The sequence below is a fragment of the Colius striatus genome, chromosome 10 (genome assembly GCF_028858725.1).
Source record: "Colius striatus isolate bColStr4 chromosome 10, bColStr4.1.hap1, whole genome shotgun sequence".
NCBI classification, from domain to species: Eukaryota; Metazoa; Chordata; class Aves; order Coliiformes; family Coliidae; genus Colius; species Colius striatus.
The window spans coordinates 1,198,498-1,208,265 of record NC_084768.1 but is presented as its reverse complement, the minus strand read 5'-3'; the positions used below and the strand labels follow the sequence as shown (position 1 = coordinate 1,208,265).

Genomic DNA, 9,768 nt, shown 5'->3' with positions numbered 1-9,768 from the left:
ATGATTGAAAGCTAATGGTGCTGTTAGCTCAGAAAGTACTAAACCAACATTGGAAGCCATTTCACACTCCTTCTAAACCTTGTCACTACTACAAGGACAGAAGAATTCACTGTAGAACCAGTGTGTATGTAGTGCAATACCTGTGCTTCCTTCATCTTGTATATTTTCAGTGTCAGGATTCCAGTGACTGTAAATATTCAAAAACCTTCCCTGCAAATCTCCCTTAGCAAACAATGGAAACAACTAAGTTATGGGAGCTTAACATAAGGATCTGTAGCTGGGCAATTTCATTCTCCTTTTAGTAGGAAAACAAAATCAAACAGATTAAGATTCCACAGTAACACTAGTAAGCAGATACTTGTATATTTGTATCTTAACAAAGATCAATCAACAGCCCCTTTGTGCCACCCAGAAGCAGCAGAGAGCAGTTGATGAGCAGGGCTAAAGCACAGCCCTTAACTCTAGCATGGAAAAAAAGGCACTTTAGGAGCAACAGTGCTCAAAAAACACCTTGAGACTAAAGCTCCAAAGAAGCATTCATAGTTGTCCCTTTCCCTTTAAGAACACTAACTTGTTTCTGGTGAATACCCATCCAGCAGAAAAGTCAGCTGACAATCAAGTGCAACTGAATAATTCACCTGATTATGGCAGACTGGTTGAACTAGTGAACAGGACCTCCCTCTAACTGCAGTAACCAAAAGCTTAAGGGCTACACATATTCTTCAAATGATACACACAAAATTGTGCTGATATCACAAGTGATGGCAGAAACATTTCATTTGAAGGTATTTGTAATGAGAATTACAGCATTCTGGTAAAAAAACCCATCCTAAATCACAAGTCCAACAAAAATCTAGCATGCCAATCATTTTATTTAAGCTTCAAGAATTACTCAGAATCAACCGATCAGTTCAGAGAAACCCATTCAGTTTCTGATGAACCTTCAAGCTGCTCCCAAGCTAACACGGCAAAAGCTATGATTTTATACTGCTCTTGCTTAACCTTTTTCAGAAGCCCAGCTACCAAATACTTACCCAGAACTGTCACTTCATAAGACCCAAGGCCACTAGCACTTTTAAACTCAGTGATATTTTTCTCTGTTCTGGTTTCTTTTGGCTGGTGCACTGCTGCATGAAGGTTGTACTGTTGCATCAGTAAGTCCTTGTGCAGATAATCAAATTTACGTGGGATGCTTTCTGGGAAAATGTTGCTGTGATGCAAATATTTCATTAACTTGTCTTTCACTTGTGCCCACAGGCCACTCTGCCAGGAATCACAAGTTCCTCCAGTCTCCTCAGTTTCAGGTGTATCACTCATTCCTTCTCGGTCTGTTAGAAACACAGAAAAATATGCAGTTGCTTCTATGCTCACAGAATCACTCACTCCTCTGAGCCGTGAGAAATATTGCAATTAGAAGATTACAGCTATGAAGACGTGGCACAATATTCAAAACATACAACACAACGAATTCCAGCGAGGGCTGAAATGGGAGTGAACTGGTAATAGCAGAGAACAGACTTGTAGTAAAAAGACTTATTTCACCACATGAAGAGCATCATCGTGGCTCATGTTTGCAGAGCACGTGAAATGTCTAATGAGCAGCCAGAAACCATGAAAATGAGTTTAAGATGGCTGTAAGTGAAAGCCCGCTTTTGCATCCCTTGCACAAGAACTACATGCTTATGTTGAGGACTAGACTACATTTTACAGTGTTTTGCTATACAGTCAATGGCAGCTCCATTCTTTCCTGCTTCATAGAACTTGAGGACTTGGGAGAATGGTAGAAGCTTCACATTTTGAAGGTAAATGTTAAACATCATCTTTTTCAGCTTATTAGAAAGCTCACTTCAAAATATTCCCAGAGAAGCCTTGTGTCTCCTCCATTGCCTGTGAAAGAACTTCTCATCAGGTAGCCTTCTGAACTGGGCATATTCTCCACCCCAACATTTCTCTATGAACGCAGGCTAGTTTACTTCTTTTCAGTGCCCTAAGTGCTATGAATGAGTATCAGGATGTTGAAAAATGAAGAAACCAGAATGTACACGGACAAACTTGATACAACATATGCAACAATACTCAACAAGGGAAATAAAAGTCTTAATGCACTGAGTTAGACACGAAAGGACGGTCAATCCAAAGAAAGTTGACACCAATGTGGAAACTGAGCTCTGCATTACATAGAACAGTCTGCAGCGGTTTTTCTCACAGAACTGGAATTCCTCACTGGCATGTGAAAGCTGCTACACCAAGAAACATATTTTTTTCTCACTATTTTCCTTGGAGAATTACGGTATTGTGTGCAAGCCTGAGGACTTTATGTTGTTAGGCAAATATAGTACAAAACAATTCCGAATGGAAGCAGTGGGATTAAACCCCACCCTTTCTCTTTCTTAAACTTCAATTAAGACTTGATTTTTCTCCCTCAATATATAATTGGTGCAGTAATTTGTGTGTCCTGCTTGTACACTCATTATTAACTTAGCATAAACAGATGTGTAATTAGGACAACACAGCAGGAACAGCCCCCACTTGTTATTCCAACAGTAAGATGCTGAAATCTTTAACGATCGGGCCACGCTTTAGAAAAAAATACAGGAAATGTTTGACCTCCTCTAGCCTCCAGAGCCTTTGGCAGCAAAGACTTTCTTCTTGAAACCCATCAAATTCTAGAAATGGCTACGGTGCACATCTAAAGATCTGATTTCCCAAAAAAACAATTGAGATGAACCTTGTTTTGAGTGCAGTTAGCAGAAGGATTAAAAAAAAAATCTACTGTATCATCAGAGTCCAAAGCAAATGTTTCTTTCTTTGTTCATCGGGCCGTCAGTCTGCACTGTTACGGTAAAGCTTCTCTCTTCAAATACTTTCGGTAGTAAATCCAAGTCAGTGCACTTCTGCTTCACAGTTATGTTATCTGACAGCACTGACTGCAACCTTTTACTCCTCCTTTGACACTTCTTGCCAAGGCAGTAAATGGAATAAATGGAGTAAATGGAATTCCAGTGAGTGACCCTTATCCCAACCACGTTCCTCCCTGCACCACGATATTACAACATTTAAAAACTACAGTTTAATGATTTATTTTCCTTTAGATATTGTCTCTTTTTCTGCATCTATACAATGACTATGCAAGAAGTGTTACTTTGACGCAGGCTGCTATGACAGTGAGCTGCTAAGAGACAAAAGCGTCAGCACTGTTAATATACAGTTATAAAGAGAGGAGGGAAACAAAAAATCATGTTCCCATAAATATCTTGTGAAAGCAGGTAAGGGCAGTCTCCTTTGCTGGTATTTAAAATAAAAGAGCTCTACCTGGGTCCATGGTAACCACACTATGAGGCTTAGAGTAAAGCTTTTCCATTTGATGTGCTACCTATGACCTGCATATCAATAAATGGAAAGCCAAGCATATGATACACAATCACTGACACATAATCTCAGAATGCTGAACAAAAGGGTATTTTCAAAATCTCAGGGGTGTTCAAAAAGGAACACAGCTTAGAAAAGAGTTCACTTTGATGCACACATCAGAGTTGGTAGGCTTGTCAAGGCAAATATAAACATGCTGTTGTTACTTGGATAAAACTAGCATCAGCTCAACAGTATTTTATACAAGACTAATAATATTGCCAGGAGGACTGACACTATGTGAGAAAAATATGTGCATATGCTTAGTAGGAACATTTACACACATGCATGTAATTATTGCATAAGTCTATCACATGAAGGACTGATAGATTTATTTTGAGTATCAGCCAACTGAAGTTACACAGGGTTTCATACATACTGAGGAAACATCAGTGCAAATGATGTCTTAATTTAAGAAGAAAAGTATAGCAATATATCTGCTTTTTAGATATAAATATACAAAAAACATCAAAAGACAAGTATCTAATGCAGGATTTCTTTACTGTAGTTAAAAAAAAATGAGGCACTGTACATCTTCAGATCCTTATAAAACCCAGCCTTTTAAACTAGCTCCCTGAAACTGCACATGTGCATCCATTTTATCAGATTACATGATATCCCAAACATTCTAGAGAGAGAAACAGCACAGCACAATAAACACTACAGACACCAGAAATAACGTCAGCTGAGAACACTCAATCTGATTTGTTGTTTTTAAAAGCAACAACAAATTTCACTGAAGATTAACAACCAATGAAGTAATGAATTATCAGACTTGCTCACAGACATGTATTCTTACTGTTGAAGAATGGATCTCTACACAGTACCTGAGGCTGCTCTCTCTTTGGCATAAAATTTCACTTTAAACCATCACTTGTACTAATTCTTGTCCAATTTCAAAGTTTCCTCATCCTTTCAGTCTCTTAATATAGTAAAGATTTGGGAAAATACACTAATTTCTATTGCTTTAAAGCAGCACAATGAAGTAGATCATCAACTGGCTACATTTAGGTCATTCCTAAATAAAGCTGAACTGCTGTCTTGCAAAAATAAAAGGATGGACAACATCATACGCACTACAGCTATACAGAGATGGAAACTGGCAGGTATTAATGTTGGGACAGATTCTAGTAGTAAATGAACTTTTAGATAAAATGACGTGACTCAGAGTATATTCAGTCAGCTTTGAAAAGAGGCAAACATGTCAAAATATTTGCTTAAAATAAAAACCAGACCAAGCTGCATATACTGACAAATCAGACAGCCTTCCTCGTGCACAAACAGACATGAAGAAGCCAACTGCACGGAATGTGAGTTTATTTTTCAATTGCAGAGGGAAGAAAGAAAAAATAATACTAACTTAGAAAAATCCCTAAGCCAAATCTCACTCTTATTACTGGTTTGTATGTTTCATCCATTTCCTCCCCACATCTTATATTTGCCTTTTGAAGTAGGTATTCACATAGCTTTGGGACTACCTTCCCAGAGAGGGACAATTTCATCATACGTAGATCACTGTAGCAAGAAAACTGCCAACAGAAAATGTGAGGTCTTATACTACCAAGGGCTTCTGAGGTACAAAACTAACTTGTATAAAGCAACACTGAGAATTTATTCTCCATACTGGGAAACAGCCCAAGGCTGTCCTTCCCGACACCCTTTACAACACATCAGGGACACAACTGAGCAGAGTATGACATTAGCAAGAGCTTGGTACAGTGGCTCCCCAGAGGCTGATGGAGCCAGACATACAGAAGAGCTGTCTTGACAAAGAGGGGTTATAAAGGTATCTTTGTGGCCTGTTTGGGACCCAAAGAGAAGTAGGCTTAAACCTCCTAAGGTTAGTGTAACAACTATATGCAACATACCTGTGCAGGACTGTAAACTGTCTGGTACAGCCTGTCCAGTTTTATCTTGCCCAAAATCTTCATGTTGAAACTCAGTCAAGCTATAAAAAGAAAGTCACAGCATATATATATTTAAAATCTATTTAACCTCAAACACTATGCAGCAAAAATCCAACTCAGTAGATTTCTAGTGAGAAATGATCCCAGTGTCAGTGAGTGAGCACTACAGTACCTGGTTTCATATCCCGACACTTGTAATACAGCAGCTCGACATAACGAGATTTACTATGCTCAGTAAATCAGTTTCGAAGAGCTCAGGACAAGGACTGCTGTTTCTTTGCCTTGCGAAACAGATAAGAAAATGTCTTACACTCAAAAATCAGCGTGTGTTGCCCTCTACTGGGAACCTAACGGAAACAGCACGTGTAGCACTAAAGGCTGAACATCACAGATGGCCAACAGGTTTGAGAACTGTCTCTGAAACAGTCGCACAGCACGCTGCAGCACTCTCATGACAGCACGGCCAGCAGTCAAGACATGAATGGTTCAGCATGAATGGTGCTGCACCAACACTCCAGAATCCAAAGTGACAGAGAAATTTCAAATATTTGGACATACTGCCCCTGTTTTACCAATTAAGCAAATGAGGTTTGTGTGAAACAGACATTCTTAACCACAACATTTTGAACTCACAGTAAGCAAGTCTTCTCTAACAATCTCTAATGAATGACATTCTCTAATGAATTATGCAGGAGAAAAATCTAACACATTCTGCAGCCACAACATGGTACAGTAAGCTCTTAGGCCCGTTTATTCCTTTCTTCTTTGCTTCATTCCTCTTATTATCAACTCATCATGATGTCTGAACAAGACTGTCTTGCTTGTCTTGCAGCACAAACAACTGAGACACGGGCAAGGATGTCAAGGTACTATCAAAATTCCACAGGACTAAAGTAGTTACTAATGAAATACGGTAACTGCAAATACACAGGAACAACACACTGACAGTGAAAAAGGAATCAAAGACAAACGTGCTGCTTAGTGGGACATCCTGTATTCAGTCATAAGGATTTACAGGTTCAACATTTCCCATTTCATAATAAGACACAGCTTGAAAGCTTCATGTCAGTGATTCAGAACAGCTGGAAATATCTAAAACCTAGTGAAAAGATAAAAGGAAATACATTGTGGTTTTTCAGTATGAAAGTACATTTTATTGTATGCACTATCAGCATGGTGTGGGCTAAGTACTGGAGTGACCTTCTTGTGATCTCCAACTCCAGGCACAAAAGAATCCTCATTTAAGCTGCACAAACTGCAACTTAGCTTTTAGTTGCCTAATTTTGTAAATAAAAACCCCTGCCACATAGGGAACTTCCAAACAGCATGACCCTCCTTGCTTCCCACCACCCACCAAAGCTTCTGAGCAGAGTTGTGCTAAAAATGTTGGCAAATACAAATTTGTTTGTGTTTCTACGTGACTTTGCAAATGTTAAGGTTGAGGGCAACCTTGGAAAGATACATGCAAGGTGTCAGAGCTATGGTTATGCAGTGGCATTTTTACGTTTTCTGATGAAAGGCAGAAGGAAAGTTTCTCTTTCTGAAGTGATAATTCAGTAATTAATTTGTGCTTCCTATTTCTGGATAAAAGAATGTTTCCATGAGAATAGAATCGTAGGATGAGTTCGTTCCCTCTACAAGAACCATCATGGAAAGCAATTACTGTGTATGCATAACACCAAATTAAACATTTACATATCTGCTATATTAATACATTTTTGAGCCATTAGAAGTCAATTTCAAAAGTATTAACAAAAGAAGTTTAATTAAAAATGAATGCCCACAAAACCAATTGTCACTTTCGAGACCCAGATCTCAACACAAGCCGTGAAAATCCATCCCAGCGTTAGGAAAGGCTTGCTCAGAAAGCAGCAGGGCAGGTGAGACACACACCAGCTTCCCTCTTTGCTAGAGCAGAGGATTTAACCAAGTCATACTGCTGACAAGTTGGTATTATAGAAACAGTTTCTTTTCAATTGCCTGCTTGTGGAGGTGAATTGGCTTTGATTTAGTGCTAGTAGAGCCTCTGAAAAATGCAAAAATAACTTGTCACTATCTTCCCCCACTTCTTTCACAGATCTCTTGCTGGGATGGTATCGTCTATCTGCTTGACATTACTCCTCCTGGACTGCTCTGTGCTGGATGTGTGTGCAGTGTAACTTGAGCGAGGTTCGTATTTGTCTATACACACAGTTTTTATGCTTCTGTGCCAGCCAGCGTGCCTGCAAGCCACCTGATATAACCCAAATCCTTCCATTTACTGCAATATGCTGTGGCTGTTGTACACCATAACACACACATTCCTATTTTGCCCATGTCAGCTTTATGAGAACTTGTGCAATGCCAAATGTGCTATTCCCAGCCTGCACTCTGCTGACTCCCCTCTTTGACATAAAGAGCCTTTATTCACTATTTCCAGGTGCACTGGTATTCATTCACCTTTTCAGTCCTTTTACTTTAAAGTAAGTCAATAAAAACAACATTAATCAAAACCGATGGCAGAAGAATAGTTTAGAAATTGGAGAAATTAGCATGTGTCGTGTTTCACACCTACTTCCTAAGCACTGAGACTAAATGTGAAACATCAAATCAAGAAAGAAAACGGTCACAACTTGTAGCTATGGCCAAATGATGCAAGGACTCAGAACACCAAGACAAACACCCTCACCCACTGGTACAACTGGTAAAAGCCTTATTTTATAGGCTGGTTGTGGTATATGCATCTACTGCGGCAAGTAACAGAGAAACCAAACAGCCTTCTGCGATAATTTGACAAGTCTACACAAATTGATGGTTGGTATCTACCAATTCTCCCTGAAAAATTCTGATTCCCGTGAAAAAGGGGTCTGAAGGAAACGTCAGACTCTGGGAAACTTGAAGTCATGCAAATCTCGAGCTGAATTTCCCCATATTATTGGATCCTCATCCTTTAGCTCTGTTCAGAGGGGAGGGAAAAACGACAAAGGGGTGTCAGTAACATGTACTTTGAGAAGGGAAGCTGCAAGGATAGAAGCATACAAACAAGTTACTTTCAAGCAGTGCAGAGTGTGAGCACGACACGCACCAGCGACTCCAATGTAACTGCAGTGCTGAACTAAAAAAGATTAAAATGCTAAGCAAACTCCTGGGGAGTTTTTCACTTCCACATAAAAATATGCCTGTCTGAAATTCCTGATCTTTCCCCATTCACAATAAACGATCAATTAAACTACTTTGCAGTATATTAAATGCTTCTAAGTACATTTCTGTTGAATGTCTCCACTAGTAAGGATATAAATATCAACACTAGCATTACATTACCCAATTCCCTCCTACTTTATTCTTTCTGAAACCCTTAATAATCAGATAAATCAATAGCCTCAGAAATGCAGAAGCTGAGGCTGTCAATAAAAATCCTTACAGTAAGCTTTTACTGCTTAAAAAACTTAAAAATGCAGCCACATGCTGAGAAACTGCACACAGTACTTGACACGGAATAATCTAAGCTAGAACAGATACTTCAAAATACGTCTCTGCTGTTGTTACTTCATCAGTCTATCAATGTACTTAGTGAGAACTGACGTTCTGCTACTTCTAAGCAACACAACAGAAAACAGTGCAATTTTAAGCCATGTCAGGTTAATTTCCTAGTTTTCTTTTGCAGTTTGCAGAGTTCAGTACAACTTCATCGTTAATTACAGAAATACACAAGTTACCTTTTAATTATATAGAGTGAAACAGCTTTCCATAATCCAACACAGACTTTCTCCTCCTTTAGTTGGGGTTCTAGCACTAATGGCATAGAGTGGACAACCAGGTAGCACGGAGAGTAGCAGACTGAGAAAAGTAGAGAACAAAGTAAACATGCCTTAACTTTTTGCTTCACTTTTAAGAAATGGGGAGAAAACATTCTTGCCACCCTCCACCCCCAAGAAAAAACAGAACATTTCTCGGCAAGTGAAAGAAAACAGGATTCCTCCCGTTGTAAAATGTCTCCGGAGGAGGAGGAGGAGAAGGAGAAGGAGAAGGAGAAGGAGAAGGAGAAGGAGAAGGAGAAGGAGAAGGAGAAGCAGGAGAAGCAGGAGAAGGAGGAGAAGCAGGAGAAGGAAGAGGAGGAGGAGGATGGCTCCTGTGGCAAGAAGGGAGGTTTTTCATTCTTTTTTTGTAGCAAAAGCTGCCCTGGAGGAAGAGTGGGGTCCTCTCAGACTAGTAAAATCCTTTCTTGACAGCTAGAAATCCACGGCATGAATCCCACCTCTGCTCTGCCAGGGGGTCAGTGCAGAATGCAGGCTCATGAGAAGTTCAGTCTCCAAGTAATTGCATTTTAGAAAAGGAAGAAACAGCTGCTGCAGAAGGAGGCCTGTGACAGAAACCCACAAGGGCTCCCGTCCCTTTTTCACACAGCCACTCTTGTCAGCACACAGCAGTATCTCTGCAGATCAGAGCAACAGCACAACTTCAGCTTGTTTCACAC

At 39.7% G+C, this 9,768-nt stretch overlaps 1 long non-coding RNA gene across 1 annotated transcript; it reads right to left on the bottom strand.

Annotated features, from left to right (window-relative positions):
• Positions 1 to 1,037: 1,037 nt before the first annotated feature.
• Positions 1,038 to 9,065, bottom strand: LOC133626293 (uncharacterized). The gene is made up of 3 exons (XR_009819390.1): positions 9,011 to 9,065; positions 5,277 to 5,356; positions 1,038 to 1,328 (listed from the first exon to the last, which is right to left on the bottom strand). It is a non-coding gene; the product is annotated as an uncharacterized LOC133626293 (long non-coding RNA).
• Between the last annotated feature and the right edge of the window lie 703 nt (positions 9,066 to 9,768).